The following is a 20631-nucleotide window of genomic DNA, read 5'->3' as shown; positions in this document are numbered from 1 at the left end:
CTAAATTTATATAATTTTGACATATTTAATAAGAACTGGCTTAAAGAATTACTCATAAATATGGAAGCATTAGAATATACTGTTGATTCATAAGATTTTTGTGGTATCTACTCGACTGCGGACGTAAATATTCAATTATCAGTTTTTATGTTGAATGTTGAAAATTTGTTTTAAATCTGAAATTTCACTATTTTTAGAAAATCTGCTCCCCTGCCGCCATTTTTGAGCGGGCGGGTAGAGTTTAGAAGGCAGATTAATTCTAATATCGATTTAAAAATGTCTATTAGTCATTTTGGAAACATGATAAAATTTTAGTAGGTAGTTTCAATCAATTTTTTTATTTAAATTAGGTTTTTTGAAGTTTCCTTTTTTTCGTTGCCACATTCCTAAAAATGATTTTGATTTTCGAGACATTTTATACAAAAAATTTGCATGTCAGATATAGAAATTGAAAAAATAAAGAGAGAATGAAACTACCTTCTATTTTTCTACTATGGTTCTTAAGGAGACACATACTGTTGACAGCTAATGCCGCTGAAACCTATCAATCATAATTTAAATTAAAATAAACATGCGTTTGAGAACAAAAAAAAAAAATTATTTTCTATTATTCAGTAACTTAAAACCATAGAGAATATACATAGAGCGGAAACTCTCCTGTCAAAGACCTAACTCAGTTGTCAGAAACCTATGGTATCGAAGTTTTTCATAAATATGTTTGAATGAGCTATAGAAAATATATTTCTTACAAAAACACTGCTCAATGTATTGAGGAGTGTTTTTGATTGAGTTGACTTTTGATCGGTTGCTGATAAATTTAAGATTGAGTGAGTTAATTGATGTTGCGCTGTTGTTCATTTCTAGTTGAATTGTTGACCCAATTCAGACGATGATTTTTACGAAGTCGTTTTTTCTAAATTCCCTTTTGAAGTTGCTTCCAAAGAACTTCATACGATGTTTTTAGTTTAGACGATGATTTTTACGACGTATCTTTTTGTTTCGGAAACAGCTAGCTCCTTAAACAGGCTGTTGGGCAGGAGGTAAACCCCGTTCAATGAATATCTAGTTAGACCAGTTGATCACCAGTTATTTACACCCCTACTGTCAATTTTTATACCCTTCGCCTTTGTGAGAAGGGTATATATCAGTTTGTCAGCCATGTCCGTATGTCTGTCCGTCTGTTTGTTGAAATCAATTTTCTGAAGACCCCAGATATCTTCGGGATCCAAATCTTCAGTAATTCTGTCAGACATGCTTTCGAGAAGTTTCCTATTTAAAATCAGCAAAATCGGTCCACAAATGGATGAGATATGAGGAAAAAACCAGGATAACCTCGATGTTTGACCTATTTTTGACCTATATCTGGATTATAAAAAATATTTTTTAACCGAATTTTTTTGAAGTATAATTTGGTGAAGGGTATATATGTAAGATTCGGCACAGACGAATATAGCTCTCTTACTTGTTTTGTTTATGTTTGATAACATTGGAAAGTGACAAAATCAAAAAAAAAATTAAAAGAGATTAAAAATAATAAAATAATGCAAAATTTTAAGCATGATAAAAATATTGATATATTTTTCTACTATGGTTTTAAGTATAACAAGTAGCCCGACTCTTTGACAGCATCCAGCAGTTTGAAAAGTGCTAATTGGAAACCTTACACTAGTTATATTACTACTTGAACTACAAACTAGTTCGCTGTGGTTGCTAAAGTAGTAGTTAAATGGTTATAATTTGCAATACATTTCACCAGCATATTCAGTAATAAACAATAGTCAGCTATTTGTCCTAAGTTTTTGAAAATAAATTCAAGAAAAACAAGTAAGAGTGCTATATTATGCCGAATCTTATATACCCTTCACCTTTGTTGTGGATGCATTATTATTTTTTATAATTATTATATGTATATGTATGTACACTGCCCACTTTCAGCGTACAGCATCCTAAAATTTAGGACCTAAATTTATCAAGAACACAAAAAACAACAACAACGCCAAACGAAACAAAACACCAAAAGAAAAAACAAAAACAAAATACGCAAGCCAATGAAACCAACACACATCCAAACATACGTTTAATTGTATAAAAAACAACAACGCCAAAAGAAACAAAACACAAAAGAGAAACAAAATACGCAAAGCATGCACATCCAAACATACGATTTGTTGCTTTTTTGTCAAAAAAACCAACACGCAACCAAACAAACGTTTAGTTGTATAAAAAACAACAACAACGCCAAAAGAAACAAAACACAAAAAAAAACAAAATACGCAAAGCATGCACATCCAAAAACATACGTTTTGTTGCTTTTTTTGTCAAAGCATGCAATACATTGTGTTTTTTGATGAAATTTTCAGAGGTTGATTTTTGCTCATATCTCCGTTATTTATGGACGGATTTTGGTGATTTTAAATAGCAAAATTCTCGAAAGTATGTCTGACAGAATTGTTGAAGATTTGGATCCCGGAGATATCTGGGGCCTTCAGAAAATTGATTTCAGCAGACAGACGGACAGACAGACAGACGGACATGGCTTAATCGACTCCGCTATCTATAAGGATCCAGAATATATATACTTTATAGGGTCGGAAATGAAAAATGTAGAAATTACAAACGGAATGACAAACTTATATATACCCTTCTCACGAAGGTGAAGGGTATAAAAACATATGTGAAATAAAATAGTTGAACTTAACGCCGTTAAATATACAGTGGTGGCCAGGAATTTAAGACAAAAATTGTTTGCTAAATTCCACGTGATTGACAATTATTTTTTCAAATATTTCGACAAATATGTATGCATGAGGATTGTTTTAACATACAAGTGTGTTTTATTCGACTGTGTCAATTCATACATATTCACCACGAACACATACAATTTTTCTACAACTTGACCAAAAAAAAAATATTTTCTCACATTTATATCATTATATTTTTATTACTATAAAATATTCGGACCAAATTTCGTATTTTTAGTTCCATTAGTTTCGGTCATATCATGTTATTAACAGCGGATGTTCGCTGAGGTGTGTCAACATATTTCCACATATCTTTGTCCATATATGTTTTAACGATTTTTCTAGAAACATTAATAATAAATTTCATACCCTTAGAGGTCCTTTTATTTTGGCTCTAACGCACTTAAAATTCAGTTGATGAAAAAAAGTATTTGTCTTAAATTGGTGGCCATTGGATTGAAAAACATCAAAATCATAGTGTCAGTGCAAATTAAATGTAAACAAACACTTGTATTTCTTAAACAAAAGGCCGCAAAACAGTTATTTTTTTACAATTTTATTTAATAGTTAAAATATGTAGTATTTTTAGATATCTTTCTAAAACTCCAAGACTGGCAATTGATGCTGATGGAGAAAACCAAACATCAAACGGCAATGATAGAAAATAAATATGAATAAAATATCTATAATTTTACTTTTTTGTAGTGAATAAAGTTGCAAAACGAAGCGGAAATTTAGGAGTGAGTGGATTCAACTTTTTGATTGGTTGCAGGTGAAATATGGAAGCTGTTTTTGCATTGTATGTTTCAAAACAATATTAAATCACTGCTCCCACATAAATAATGCTGCTGCAGAACGAAAACATAATTTATGACAAACCCTAATATAATAGCATAGACTTGCCACCTTTTGAAATTTCCAAAACGGGACACCACTAAATGATCAGAGAACGATGGAAAAAAACATGGAAAATGACCTAGCGTGGGTAATAGGACTTGCTGAGTACATTACAAATTGTGTCAAAAAATTTCAGAAACACCTTCAAATTCAGAAGTTATTCTGAAAAAACCGTTTACAGTGATGTTTTTCAACTTATCGATCTGTAACTCAGTCAGTTTTTGTTCAATTTTTATTTTTTTTAACGTGTTGGGAAAGAAATCTTATTACGCTTCAAAATGACATACATTTATTGATACATTTGTAAGTTATAAGTATTGTTTTTGTTACGATATTTTTTGATTTGAGTCGCTTTTCATTGCTTATTTTGATATGAAAGCTTATAAAAATGTATATCAATGTATAAAGAAAAGTTCTTAATAAAACATGGTTTTAATTTTTCAAATCGGATGAAAACTGTAAAAGTTATTCAACTTTTCATTAATACCTTTTTGAGTATTTTCTCCCCCAGCGCATATAAATGTAAAAAACAGGGTAAATATTTTCGAACTTTTTTCGAAAAATTTTAATAACTTTTGCAAATATAAACCGATTTTAATAAGTAATATCTCCTTTTGGTCTATATAAAATTGTCTTTAAAGCACTGTGCAAAAAAATTTGGTTTTCAAAGAAAAAAATTAAAATAACTATTGTTGTATTTGAAAAATTACGAAAAAAAATAAAAAAAAAATTAACTTTTTTGAAATCGATTTTAAACACTTGTTTCAAAACAACTCAAAATTTTGAGGGTGTTCAAAATCTTTGAAAACGGTTTTAGCATGTCCTCACCTAGGCATACAACCTCCATTAGGACGCTTTTCAAGTTCTGACAAAAAGTGTTATTTTGAAGTAGTGTTATTATCCTATTTTATTTATTAAAATCAACAATAACACATTAATTTTAATTGTGTAAAATCTGGAGAACTATTACTGTGAAAGTCTTCGAACTTTATACAGGAGTAAATAGTTATTTTCGAATATCTGGAGAACTATAATTGTGGAAGTCTTAAAGTTTTGCCCTAATATCACCCTTACTATTCTACATTTTTTGGGTGAAAATGTTATTGTGTTAGTGGGCGTGATATCTCTCATACAAAGTAAATAGTTAATTTCGAATACCTGGAGTTCTATAATTGTAAAGTATTTAAACTTTGTATGAATCAAATTCTTGTCACTATACGGAGATTGGCTGAAAATGGGCGAGACTGATTTTTTTAAAGTACATAGTTATTTTCAAATATCTGGAGTACTATAATTGTGAAATTCTTCAAACTTTATATGAATCAATTTCATATCACGACATGAAGTTTAACCAAATTGGGAAGAATCGGAACAAGGTTTAAGTCACCTACCACACAAAGGAAAATAATATGAATCAAATTCTTATCACTGTACAGAGTTTAGCTAAAATGGTCTAGATCGGAACAGTGGGTGTGAAACTTTCCATTCAAAGTACATAGTAAATTTTGAATATCTGGATAATTAAAATTGTTTGAAGTAATAAATTCGACAAACTCAGTCCATTTCAATTGACCAACAACTCACATTTAGCTAAAGGTTCAAGCATCCTAGAGCGAGTATCGTGCCATTTATTTTTCATGAAAGTTAAATAATGTTTACTAATGAGTTTATTGAAACTCATAGAAGTTAATGCACTAAGTACCTATGTATATTGTTAAATAGTGATATTCAGTTTTTAGAAAATACTATATTTCAGAAAATAAAGCATCCTTGTTTATCGGTATTTCCAATTTTTGATTTTTTTATATTTTTTGTGGTAATTAATGAAAAAGTTTTTTTTTTTTTTTAAACGGGACAAATGGCGTCCCGTTCAGAGTATCGCCGGGACACGGGACATTCGACTCTAAAACTGGTCTGTCCCGTTGAAAACGGGACGGTTGGCAAGTCTATAATAGCAACTTAACGAGATATTTAAAAATCGATTAATTATTAAGTGAATTCGCTCATTTTCACAAAATTTTAAAATGTACATAAAATTGAGTAGGTAATTGTTCTTCTTTCGATTGACTGAATTTTGAAAAAAAAAAAAATTATTATGTAAAAATATCCAATTTTTTAGTTTTATAAAAATCATGAAAAATCGAAATCGCAGAAATTGTTCAGATTTATTGCATTATGACAAACCCACATGTAATAGCAACAAAATGATTTTTTTGCCCTGTGTAATCAAATGCTTAAATTTATTTAAAATTAAATTTTTGGTAGGATAGGACAGAATTTGGTAGGTTTTAGATTGTATGTTGGTAGGAAAAATATTTTCTTTGTGGCAACGCTGTTTATGAATAAATGTTAATGCAGAGGTGGATAATTCATATTATTGTTGTACTTTTTTTAGCATCTACACTACATATTAAGTAGTTTTTAGAATTATAAACTATTTTAAATGTTTTTTCTCTCACCTTTAGATGCTTAATTGGGTTTTTAGAAGTTTCTTCTAAATTATTATTTTTTAATATACAATAATTGCTAGACAAATAGGTTAGTTAACATGTTCAGTTTCAATATAATCGAATCAATCTCCCCATTTAGTGAATGAATTTGGGGACAATCATTTTGAAATTATCGGTTCAATTATTGATATCAATTTTCCAAAAAAAACTTTTTTTTTAAAAAAATAAAACTTTTTGCGTCTCAAAAACCTTGAAAAAAAGGGAAAACTTGACATATGGTAACACTGAACACACATATTCTTATTCTCTTTAAAAGAGCATAACAAATGTCTAATTTTTTTCAGAAATTCATTAAGCATTGTTGTTGGTTGACTTTTGGACGAAGCATAGCAAACACACAATTACAATTGAACACAAAACAACAAAGTTAGAAATAAATAAAAAGTTTGAGAGAATTTCTGCCGTATAATGTATATTCTTTTATTTCCTTAAAATTTAAATTACATTCATTTAATAAATTGGTTATATCTGGCAAAAATTCTAAATCTAAACATTTTTTATTTTGTTCTTATTTTAAGTGTTTGACATTATGTTTGCTGGGTAGCTCTCTTACCAATACATCTTCATTTTTATTTTTGAACATCACTGGAGTAGACCAGTGATGTTAACGCCATACAACAATTGTTTGAAAAATTTACACACATTTGTTATGCTCTTTTAAAGACTTTTGTTCATTCATCGCTGAGCATGCGAAGAAAACACATATGGCGGAATATCGTCATTTTTTTTCAGAAATTTATTAAGCATTGTTGTTGGTTGTTCTTGTTCGAAGCATAGCAAACACACGCGTTTCAATTACAATTGAACACAATAAAACAAAATCAAAAATAAATACAAAATTTAAGAGAATTTCGGACTTACAATGTATATTTTTTCATTTCCTTAATATTTAAATTACATTCATTTAATAAATTGGTTTTATTTGACAAAAATCCTAAATCTAAACTTTCTTCATTTTGTTATTATTTTAAGTGTTTGACATTATGTTTGCTGGGAAACTCTCTCACCAATACATCTTCATTTTTATTTTTGAACATCACTGGAGTAGACGCACATGCAATTCTTAATAATAAATAGAGAACAGTACGAACAAGAGCTCTGTGGCTTAGTGGTTAGGGCCAGTGATGTTAACTTTTTAATTTCGATTACCGTACAGCCCTAAAAAAAATTACCGTTTTTTAAGTAAAATTACCGTATGCAAAGTTTTGTACAAAAATAATAATATTTTCTTATTGAAACAGGTTTATTTTTATAATTCAATATATCGAGGGCCTATATTCAAAGCTCTCTATCGTAAAAAACACAACTTTTCAGGAAAGCCAAAAAAAATGTTTTTTCGCGTATTACTTGAGTTATTAAAATTCGGTGTGCTACAATTATTATTTTAAAGCAACTACTGAATCTCACATATAATTTGTTTTTAAAATTTTGCATTATTTATATTTTCTTCTCAAAATATTCAATGTGTATGTATAAAAATGATAAGATAGAGGATTTTGCATTTTAATAGAATGAAATTATTTTAATTTCATTTATGCCATCTGTCAGTTTTTAACGTGATTTATTTAGATAACTGCTAATAATACAATATAAGATAAAAAACACTTTAAAAGTAGACACTTTTAACCCTGTATCTTTTTTTGGTTCAAAATGACCCAAAAATTGTATTATCGCCAAAATTAGAGAAAATTGCAAATTTTTCAGTTTTTGAAAAAAATGTTGCTACTAAATAAATACTTTTGCAATTGAATGCAAAAGAATCGAAATATGTACGTAATTATCGTTGTAATGAGATATAAATGACAAAATTTGATTAAAAAATTTTAAAGTTATCCACCTTCACGATTTAAAGGTTATCGTTTTCCGATTTTAGTAAAAGTTTCAGAGTATATTTAGAATTACCGGGAATATAATATTCTGAATAGCTTTTGCTTAAAAATCATAACAGTAAAGAAATTCGGCTCATTCGCCAAAATATGGCCAAAAAAATAGTTTTTCTCGAAAATCTCAAAATTTAAATCGCAGGTACGGAAAAACTATAGGAGGTATTATCATATTTTTATTCCCTATTATGTTGTCAATAAATCCCCATGCGATGATCAAAAAATTCTGAAATTTGTTTAACAAAATTTTTAAAAATTTGAAAATGGAGTTTTGAAACAGCCGTTAAAAAAATTATTTTTTTTGGACATACCTGCGAATTGGTTAACGGTATCCTACGAAGACAAAAACTCATATACAAGTAAATATGGACATACTTTAAGTAAAAATGAGCTTTTATTTAAATTTTTCTCGAAATATCTTAATTTTTTTGCTAAATTTTTTGTTTAAGTGGCCTGAAACACGTTAATGGTCTGGCGAATTTGTAATAACTTTAAAATTTTTTAATCAAATTTTGTCATTTATATCTCATTACAACGATAATTACGTACATATTTCGATTCTTTTGCATTCAACTGCAAAAGTATTTATTTAGTAGCAAAATTTTTTCAAAAACTGAAAAATGTGCATTTTTCTCTAATTTTGGCGATAATACAGTTTTTGGGTCATTTTGAACCAAAGGAGATACAGGGTTAATTTCCAAATTTTTTTTTTTAATGTAATATTCATTAATATAAATAAATCTACATATTTCTAGAAAACAATGCAGAAAGTTAACAAGTTTCACCTATTTATTCCATATTAACAGTAAAATTTTGCGTATATCTGAACTTTGACCTCGATGCGCGTCCAGAAATCGTTGCCCGATTTGGCTCAAATTTTCAGCACTTAACATTTAGGCCTAGTGTCACAATATTCCACCCGGCACTATTAGAAATCTAAAAAAAAAAATCGGCTGTCACTCTAATGTATATATGTATATATATATTTAAAAGTAAAAATTAGTTCCTAAAGGGAAGATCCAGGATATGGTATCTTTTAAGACGTCTTACTTCATCAGTGTCATCAAGGAGGGAAATTGCTAGTGGGTTGATGTGTTGACTTAGCCTTTCTAAATAGTTTCCGCTGAATCTTTTAATTTCATCTATAACTTTAGGAATAGAAAGATCATTGTGAATTGAGAAGTTTGATACAAACCATGGAGCATTAACAATTGATCTTAGTGTTTTTGACTGGTATCTCTGCAATATTTCGACATTTGAGTTGCTAGCTGTCCCCCATAGTTGTATCCCATAGGTCCAAATTGGTTTCAGCATTGTTTTGTAAATGGTAACTTTATTTTCTAAGTTTAATGAAGATTTGGGTCCTAATAGCCAATAGAGACGTTTAGTTTTCATATTTAGTTGTTGTTTTTTCGATTTAAGATGTGTCTTCCAAGTTAACCTCCTATCAATGTGCATTCCCAAATATTTTACGCAATCCCCTTGAGGAATTGGATTATTATTCAGTAGAACTTGAGCACAGTTGCCTTTTCTTAAAGTACGATTTTTCTGTGTTGACTTTGATATTCCACTTCTTTAACCATGTTTCAATTTCATTGAGTTCTTTTTGTATTAAATTTGATGCATTGTTTAGACAAGTATCTGATGCTAAAATCGCTGTGTCGTCAGCGTAAGTGGCAATTAAGACATTTTCCGTAAATGGCATATCTGAAGTATATACTGTATACAGGATTGGTCCGAGTAAGCTGCCTTGAGGAACACCAGCCTTAATGTTATATAATTGTGAGAATTCAGAGTTTACTTTAACATAAAAACTTCTGTCTGCTAGATAAGATTTTAACAACAAATAATAAGGAGTTGGAAGCAGCTTTTTTAATTTGTAATACAAACCAATATGCCATACTTTATCAAATGCTTGTTGTACATCTAAGAATACTCCTGAGCAATTTTTTTTTTGTTTCCAATGTATCTCTTATATAAGCAACGATACGATGGCATTGTTCTGGAGTACCAAATTGGTAATCAGCAATTATGTTAAAATTTTCTAGAACTGATAATAATCTTTTCAGAAATATTCTTTCAAATATTTTGGCGAATAGTACCAGTAACTTATTGGTCTGTAAGATGTAACATCGTTCTCTGGCTTGTTAGGTTTATTAATCATAATAATCTCAGCACATTTCCATTGCAAGGGAAAGTAACTTAATCTCAACATAGAGTTATATATAGGGGGCGGATTTTCATGCATTTATTATTGGAAAATAATCAAAATATGACCTAAAAATTTAAAAAATATGCACTTATATTTTTGTGCAGAAACATAAAATAATTAAGTATGGAATTCGAAATGTCCAAAAAAATACACAACACTGTTGCCAGCAGTTAGAACTCTTTAAATTATACCAGGAATTAAACAATTAAAGTTCTAAAACTATTTTTAAAATAATTTTTCTTCTGAAAAAACGATGGACGATATATTAATTGTAATATCTAGGTATGAATACTTGTTTAAAGCCATAATCTTTAGAGCTTCTCTATTTTGATCGTGCTGTAAAGTAGCATCCAACCTTAATTTTTATCTCGTAATAACCAAGCAATTAAGCAATTAGTAAATGTATCCCTTATAGAGGGAAATAATATCTGATCACTTGGCTGACTCCAATTTATATATTTTGGGTCATTTGACGTGCTATTTGTAATGCAGTCAATTGGTTACTTTATACATCCCATGGAATCTAGCATAAAGACAATTATCACTTAAGTGTCTCTATGTAATCTATAGTGTCTCTAAGTTTTCCAAAATCACTAGTTTACGACAGTCTCGTAGAAATGACTGCCAGGAGCGGTAACTGTGTATGTGAATCTTTCGATAACGAAATCTCTTATAAATCGAATTTGCAATTAAAACAAATATGAATGTTTTTCGATACATTTAATGAATTTTTGATACTTAAAAAACTAAACTTTTTTGAAGAAAAATGTTTTGAAATGATAATTTTCAATTACTGTTAAAGCAATGAAGAACTTAATGTCAGTTTCTCGATGTCGAAAGAAGTTAGTTAGTAAATGTTATCTACTGCTATTTGTTGAAACAATGTATTGCCCATTAATGACAAAAAATTATATTTTTATTAAAAATTGGCATAATATGCATATAAATATGCATTTTGAAGTAAAATATAACAAAATATGCATTATCAATAAAATATGCAAAAATATGCACTAACAAATCGATGCCATTTTGCAGCAAAATGTGCGATTCGGATAGATAATTGGTCTACATTGTATTTGGACGTTCGAGAAAAAATATGCATTTGCATATAAATCCGCCCCCTAGTTATATATTAATGTTAAATAAATAATACCTTTCTTAGGCAAAGCTTGAGTCACTTTTCCATCGATGCTGTCGAAGCCTGGAGACTTTTTGCAGTTTAATTTCAGTATTTCTTCATTAACTTCATTTGGTGAAATGTGTTTGATGGGCCAATCCATAGGACAAGGGCTATTAAGAAATTCAATAATTTCATCTATACAAGAATTTGTATTTGAGTATTTTTAAGATGAAGAGCAAATGCCTCAGCCTTAGTTTTGTCAGTTTTACACCATACATTGTTGTTATCTTTTATAGGTACATTTCTTTTCTTAGGTCTTTTTATATGTTTGTTGCTTTCCACAGTAAGAACTCATTGTCTTTTGTGTTGCTGGTGTTGAGGTTTTGAAGAAAGTTACAAATTTTATAATTTTTCAATTTAAAAAGTAAAATTTTAGGATCTTTAGCAGCTTTATTAAACATTTGTTTATCATATGGATTTCTACTGTTTTGCCATATTTTCCTAAGTCGCCTCTTATTTCTTAAAAGATCTCTGACTTCTGTTGTTATTATAATTTGATTGTGGAGTTGATAAATATCCTGCTTCGTGGATTATGTTATTAAAGTTTTCAACTGCAGAATCTATTTCCTCAGGAGATTTTAAAGAAATGTTAAGACTCACATTTCTTTCAATCCAAGTAGCAAATGACATTAAATCAGTTTTGTTATTAAAAATTTTGTGCTTAACTATATGTGATTGTAGGAAAGTATTGAAACTGGCTAAAAGTGGTGTATGGTCAGAACTAAGTTCATCAACATCTTCGATGTGTAATAATTGACTTGAAGTTCCACAATAAACTGCAAAGTCCAAAAGATCAGGTATTTTTCTGGGATCTGTAGGCCAATAAGTGGGATTTCCCGTAGACAGCACAGAATCGTTATTATTAATTAAGCATTTATAAAGTTCACTTCCCTTAGGGTTAACCAATCTAGATCCCCACCATTGGTGTTTTGCATTAAAATCTCCAGCAACGAAAAATCTTGGTCCTAAACTATTAAAAAAATTATGAAATTGTTGACATTTAACGGAAAATCTAGGTGGAAAATATATAGCACAAAAGGAAATGTCATTTAGATGACATTGACCTTTATACATGCAGCTTGAAGATGTGATTCTCTAACTTCGTCTAATAGTTCGTATTTTATTGAAGATTTTATTAATATTGCAGCCCCAGCATGTGCTCTGTCATCTGGATGATTTGATGTAATTAGTTCATATCCTCTTATTTTAAAAAAGGATCTACTGGTAAAATGTGTCTCCGACACTAGCATAATATCTATATAGTGCAATTTAAGAAATAATTCTACTTCCTGTGTATGGTTGGAAAGACCGTTAGCATAAATTAGGGTAATCTTGATTATTATGACTATAACTATTATTGTTACGTCTAGTAGCAATATTTAGTTGTACTTTTTTACTTAATAATTGTTTGTATACTATACAACCTCTGTAACTTGCTGGATGGTTTTGTAAGCAGTTTATACATTTAGGCGGATCATCATTGTTTTTAGTACAATCAACTGTTAAATGACCTAAACCACATTTAACACAATTAACCGCTTTCCTGCAGTAGGTTTTTGTGTGGCCAAATTCCTGGCAACGGTGACATTGTACTATATCTTTTGTTTTTCTTGGTGGTACAATATTAACAACTGCATTACATAAAGTTTTAATGTCATATACATTTTTATTATTTAAACCAGGCTCTAAGTCAATAAAGAACATTGGAAGGGATTGCTTAGTAATTCTACTTCTTATATTAGTAATATTTCTTACTTTGTGGCCTAAAGATTCAATAGCATGTTTGATATCAATGATAAGTATTGATGGGTGTAAGTTTTTAACAATAACTTTAACAATAGGATCTTTCTTGTTTCAATTGATAAGTATGAAACTTTATGTTTTTATCTTTTAGAAATGTTACCAGAATTCTATATTTATTGATTTCTTTTACCATAATTCTTATTTGGCCATCTCTTAGAGTTTTATAATTAAATGATGTAGATGAAATAAGTTTAGAAAAGCTTTTTAACATCGCGCTTATATCAGCGACATTTGGTATTATAATTGGTGGGGGTTTTGGTGTATTGATATTTGTAGATTGTTCATCATCAGATTCTGCTTCATCATCTTCATCACTTAAGCTATAAAATTGATTTTGACTCACATTGCTATTTGAAACTGCAGTCTTGCTAGATGTGCTTGCATTATCATTTTCGGTCCTAGTAGCATTGTTGTTGACATTCTTTTGGGTGCTAGTAACATTGTTGTTTTGGGATGTAGATGCATTGTTATTGTTGTCACTTAATACAGCTTGTGTGTTGTTATTGATGTTTTGCCTTTGGTTCAAAAATATTTTTGGGGAATCACTTTGTCTACGTTTTCTTGTTTTAGTTGATGGAACTACCTGCCAACAAATTTCGTCTTCACTACAAGCATTGCTATCACTCATTGTGATAGCAATGTAAATTGTTTTTATTCAAAAGAATTTTGTAAATGTAAATTGTTTTTGCTTGTTATTAATTTTTATTTTAAATTTTTCACAAGACAATTGTTTTTATTTTATATTATTACTTTATTTTACACTTTAGAGAACTCAGAATTCTGTACGTTTCAATATTGTCTTATTTTTATCGATAATCCTTCATGCCATACTTTGTCGAAGGCTTGCGAAACATCGATGAAGAGTGCAGAACAATATTTTTTTTCTTCAAATGTCTTGGATATGATTTCTACCAACCTGTGAGTTTGTTCTATGGTGTTATGTTTTTCTCGAAATCCGAATTGATGAGTTGGAATACAATCAAAATGATTCACTATCGGCTTTAACTTGTGCATTAACAGTTTTTCGAATAGCTTTGATATATTTGACAATAGGCTAATGGGTCTATATGATTCTACTTTACTGTGATCTTTTCCCGGCTTAGGTATCATTGTAACTAAAGAAATCTTCCATTCTAGTGGATAATATTCAAGGCGTAATATAGCATTAAAAATAAATAGGATTATTCTTAATGCAATTTGGGGTAGCTCGAGGAGCATCTTGTTACTGATTTTATCAATACCAGGTGATTTTTTGGAGTTTAAATCAACAATAGCCTTGACAATCTCTGAAATCTCAAAACGAAGAACGACATTTTCTAAGCTCCGTTTTAAGTTGAGGGGATCTGTAGAGTTGCCACTCACGACGAACTCTTCTTTTTTCAGCTAATAACTGTTCAATGTCTGCAGAATAGAGTCTATTGTATCTTATTTGTTGGGTTATTTGAGTGGCGTGTTCAACAGCAAGTTTTAAGATTTGTTCAAAATTTTTGAGTGAGATATCGATATCTTCTGGTGTTCTTAGCGATATATTTTCTGTACTGTGTGTGCTAATATATTTTCTATATTTCAACCAATTTATTTTCGTGCTTCATATTGCAGAGTGACCAGTCGGGGATACTATTTCTAGAGTAACAAAGGTGGGTGAGTGATCCAAGGATAATTCTAATGAAGATTTAACCTGCATTAGTTCCATTGGTAAATTTTTTGTAACTGCAAAATCAATGACATCGGATTTTTTGCTTGGGTCAGTAGGCCAGTATGTTGGTTCTCCGCTCGACAGCACGGGGTTACAAGGCTTTACCTTTATCTTCTAAGCTTTGCTTTATTTCGAGTGGTTCTACATTACAGTCAATAACCTTTATTACAACTTGTAGACCCTTGCTTCGTTTCAGCTGATAAGTGTAAAAACTTTTCTTTTGAGTTTCAAAATCTGATACAACCTTTCTATAATCGTTTTCACTATTGACTTGTATTTTAGTTTCATGAATCGTGCCTTTCTTGATTGGGATAACGTAAAAAGAACATATGAATTGCAAGAAGAAATTATTCCAAAAAAAATATTTGAAAATTAATTATTAGAAAAGACTTTTGCATTCGAAAAAAATTAATTGTATAACATAGAGAAATAACCAAAATGCAAATAAAATAGCAAAAAACAATATGCTTGTAAGAAATTCACATCATAGATGTGGGCTGTTTTACTGAACATTTTACCATCAAAAAGAAATTTTCATGAATATCAAAGATAGAGGGTTTTGAATATAGGACCAAGTTTGTAAAACAGCAGAATGCCATTTTTATCAACATCTTTTATTTGCCTTATAAGCATAAATTCCTTATCAATTTCATTAAATTCATCCATTTGAACATTTTCTGGGAAATGCAAAACAAAAGGATATTTTACTGTTACAGAATATTGGTATCGAACAATTGGGGATTTATTACGTCAATGTTTTTAATGATTGCATTTGATTTGAATTAAAAAAATGTTTTCAATCAGTTTTTAATACTAATTTGTTTGTATTTGTATCCATACTTGAAAGACTTGCGGTAGTTGGTTATCATCAGGCAAACCAAAATATGCAAATGCATGTTTTTTCTTGTTAGTCTAATGAGCATATGCATAAGATATTTACACGTTTCAGAACTATTTAAGAATTTTGGCATCGATTTGTTAGTGCATATTTTTGCATATTTTACCTTTAAATGCATATTTTTGCATATATTTGTTTTAAGAGCATATTTATGTCATATTTTTGCGTTTTTAGAGCATATTTTACTGTTTAATAGCATATTTTGACTTTATCAAAAACAAATTTTGTCTTACTTATTTTTCGTTGTTCTGTTAGGTTTTTACTTCCTTTGTTTGAAATTCAAAATTGAAAAATATATGTTTTTTTTAATATAAAATAAGCACTATTTAATAATAGCGCCATCTAAATATAAAATATTAGTTCTAATTCAAACTTAACCGTTCAAAGTGTTAAAGAAATATTGTCTTTTAAATTTGCTCCTATACATCAGTTGATGTCGAAAGAACATTTTCTATGTATAAAAATGTTTTCTGATCCAATAGACAACGATTTTTATTTGAAAATTTAATTCAAATTTAATTTTAAATTTTGTAATTTATTGCAATAATAACCTTATTTGAAGAAGTGACTTTATATTTATATAAAATATCATCAAAAAATACCTCTGGAGGCCTTTTCATAGCTTATTGTTTTTATGTTGTATTTATTATACCCTTCACCTTCGTGAGAAGGGTATATATAAGTTTGTCATTCCGTTTGTAATTTCCACAATATAATTTTCCGACCCTATAAAGTATATATATTCTGGATCCTTATAGATAGCGGAGTCGATTAAGCCATGTCCGCCTGTCTGTCTGTTCAAATCAATTTTCTGAAGGCCCCAGATATCTCCGGGATCCAAATCTTCAACAATTCTGTCAGACATACTTTCGAGAATTTTGTTATTTAAAATCAGCAAAATCCGTCCATAAATAACGGAGATATGAGCAAAAATCCGAGACAACCTCTGAAAATTTCATCAAAAAACACAATGTATTGCATGCTTTGACAAAAAAGCAACAAAACGTATGTTTGGATGTGCAGCTTTGCGTATTTTGTTTTTTTAGTGTTTTGTTTCTTTTGGCGTTGTTGTTGTTTTTTATACAACTAAACGTATGTTTGGTTGTGTGTTGGTTTTTTTGCTTTGTGTATGTGGTTTTGTTTTGACAAAAAAGCAACAAAACGTATGTATGTTTGGATGTGGATGCTTTGCGTATTTTGTTTTTTTGTGCTTTGTTTCTTTTGGCGTTGTTGTTCTTTTTTATACAATTAAACGTACATATGTATGTTTGGATGTGTGTTGGTTTCATTGCCTTGCGTATTTTGTTTTTTCTTTTGGTGTTTTGTTTCGTTTGGCGTTGTTGTTGTTTTTTGTGTTCTTGATAAATTTAGGATGCTGTACGCTGAAAGTGGGCAATGTACATACATACCGGACTTAAATATTCACACAGCATTTAATCGTCCATATTTTTTAAACGAAGGCCCCAACATTCGTACGGATTTCAACAAAAATATTTATTTACATATAACTTTTGGAAATATATGGAAAAACTAAACATAAGGTGGCACATTTCAGAAAAATAATTATCTAATGTTTCGAAGTTCGATTTTAAGGGGGACAAAAATATTCACACAGTTTCTAATTTTTAATAGGAAAATTATTTTTTTAATGTAAGCTCCAATATTTTGCCATTTTTGTAACAGGACTTCTTTAAGTTGAGTGTTACTAATAATATGGTGCTTTTCTACACGTTCGGCCAATTTATCCCACAAATGTCCTATGGAATTCATGTCAGGTGATTGCGGAGGAGTCGAGAGAATGTGGGGAACATGATGCACTACCCATATTCAGACGTCATGGGCAGTGTGTTTGTGTTCATTGTACTGTTGATAACAGAAATATTCCCAAGCTTTAACTTTAGAGCGCATTGTAGTAGGTTTTCTTTTAAAATATTATGGTACACTGTTTTGGCCATTGAACCGTCGATGAAAACTAAGTTTCCTACACCAGATGCAGCCATACAACCCCACAACATGACCCCTTATCCACCATGTTTGACAGTGTTTACTACATTGTTATTTTCCAATTCAGTGTTTGGCCTTCTCCAAACTCTTACTCTGTCGTCCGATTGAAAAATACTTACAAACAATCTTACAAAAATAAATCTGAAGATTTCTGGAACGTAATACTATTGTTAGATAATATTTTTCAATAATATTTCCCACCATTTTGTTGTGGAGTGTATGGAGCAGTCAATCTTTGTGTTACTCCATATTCTCTAAGAACTTTTCTTGTCTCAAAATTATCAAACTCACCTCCATTGTCACTTAAAAATTCTTTTATAGGATTTTCTTGAGTCTTTGCAAAATCCAAACTTTCCTTCAATACACCTTTAACTTCGGATTTTTCTTTCAGGAAGTAGCCAAAACAATATTTAATATAAGAATCTTTAAATATGAATAAATATTTCGTCTTGCTAAAAGATGCTGGGAATGGACCACATACATCTGCTGACATTAATTCACCTGGACTACTTGCCTTTTCTCTATTGCCAAATGGTAGACGATGAGACTTTCTATAAACACAGAATTCACACAATTTATTGTCCAATTTCACATTTATACCAAGTTCTTCTTTTAGTTTTTGTTGCACGTGACGTTTATCTTGATGTCCCCATCGCTCATGGTATAACTGCAATGTATTGACAGCTTCGGTAGAATTAATTTCATTTCTTGCACTTAGAATAATTGGTTCGATATCTGCCTTATATAAGGTACCTCCTACCTCACGGTTACCAACTAACAAAACTTCATTGTTCACTAAAAGTTTACAACTTGTTGCCGTCGACATAAATTCACTGTTATTCAATTTATCTTGAGTAGATAACACTGAGAACAGGTTTCTCGATATATTTGGAACATAAAAAAAACATAAGTTAGATCAAAAACGAGTACTTTGTTGTTTACTTTTGACTGAATTTCTATAGTGCCCTTACCAACGACATCCAAAACTTCTTTTCCAGCAGCCTTAATTTTGCAGGAGTCTTTAAAGTTTGCAAACGTTTTAAATAATATTCTATTATTTGTAACATGTGTTGTTGCACCGTTTTCAATCCACCAATCATTTGAAAAATCTTATTTAATTGCATTAATTTCATCACAAATTAGAGGCAGTATTCGATGTGATGTACACTTAATTTCATTATTCATCTCTTTTTTTGGCTTACCATCGCTGATCCATTTTCTACACTCACTTAACCAGTGGCCTTTCTTTTTGCAATAGTTACAGACATCAGATTTCTTATTCGGCTTGTTATTTGAATGCTTCATCATTCTTGAGAATATATACACCTTTGCAATTTCTTTGATACATGAAGAAATGTGCCAATACAGGGCATACTTAAGTGTGCCCTGTATTGGATTTAAGTTTATTAAAAAAAAATAAAATTTTTAATTTATTTCTCAAAGTTTCAAGACATTTCATTTGTTTACATTTCTCTGAGCTCACACGATACCCGTATATGTGAGAGAGTAATTTGAAAAAATTGAGAGTTGGACTACTTGGTATACTTTGGCTATTTTATTCGGATCGGAGCAGCCTTTTAGAAATGCGAAATTTATTTCCAAAAAATTTTGAATTCTTATCCACTGTGCTTCGGAGATATATACCCCAAACATATTTACATATTAAGTGGTATTTTGAAGTTACCTTGTGGTCATTGGGACAGTATCCCTATCCAATCTCAGACGTTTTGTTTTAACTGAAATATTACTTTTAAGGAAATGGTCGGAGCACACCATTGGCAAATCTTCTTCGCAAGTTTTACATATGACCAGCCACAGCTGTCGTTTGTTGGGAAATGTAGGAACATTAAAAAAATTATGTTTAAAATTAAACGGAAACTACACAGAAAAAATTATATTTCAAAAATACGACAAATATCGGAACAAACCAACCAAACTACCAAAAGTCAATTTGTTAACTTGAAACTACCAATTTTGGTCCAATTGGACCAAAGCGGCAACGCTGCATACGAGTGTTGTTTTTGTTTTCACATAGTTTTTTCTACTAATACATTCTCACCACTTAGGTTTCTGAAAACTGAGTTAGGTCTTTGAAAGGAGAGTTTCCGCTCTATGTCTATGCTCTATGAATGAAACTACCAAAGTATAACTAGTAGTCTGACTCTTTGACAACAGTACCTAACTCTATACACGTGTTAGTAAAAAAGTACCTAACTCTAAACATGTATGAGTAAAAAATTACACATGTGTTGGTAACTTTTAAATTTTCTACAGCCAACAGAGTTTTATAAATATGTTCTAAATTTGAATTTGTATGAATTTTCTTAACTGTTGAGTAATATTTTTTCCAATGGAAGTGCATCTTTACATATGACATTTTAATCACATCTAAAGTTGCAAATGAATCTTTTCTACCTCTGAAGATGTGATTTTAAATATGGGTATTTGACACTGAATTATAAATATTTCGTTGATGTAATTGTTTCCTACATTTTTTGAATTTTATAAAATTTATTAAAACCTGTAAAAATTGGTATACAAAAAATGTTTACATTTTTTAATCATTAAAATTAATCAACCATTGTTTCATAAATTTTATAACTACATTAAAATCAATTCATAAATGCTCAATTACATCACTTTTTTTCTATTATTTATATTTCCATCCAAGATGCCAAAAAATATAGGTATCCACTACCTACATTAAAATAACACCTTAAAATCGAAATTTAATCGCATCGAAAGCATCGAATTTATTAAGTAAAAAGTTGTCAAAAATGAACAACATCCCTCCAATGACAAGCTAA

At 30.0% G+C, this 20631-nt stretch overlaps 1 protein-coding gene across 1 annotated transcript in view; it reads right to left on the bottom strand.

The window, feature by feature from the left end:
- The window catches only part of Mtp (microsomal triacylglycerol transfer protein), a 70323-nt gene that overhangs the window by 34501 nt on the left and 15191 nt on the right, over positions 1–20631 (bottom strand). The gene's annotated exons all lie outside the window — the stretch shown is intronic.

This window comes from Calliphora vicina, chromosome 2 (genome assembly GCF_958450345.1).
Source record: "Calliphora vicina chromosome 2, idCalVici1.1, whole genome shotgun sequence".
NCBI classification, from domain to species: Eukaryota; Metazoa; Arthropoda; class Insecta; order Diptera; family Calliphoridae; genus Calliphora; species Calliphora vicina.
This window is presented reverse-complemented; position numbering and strand designations above follow the sequence as displayed.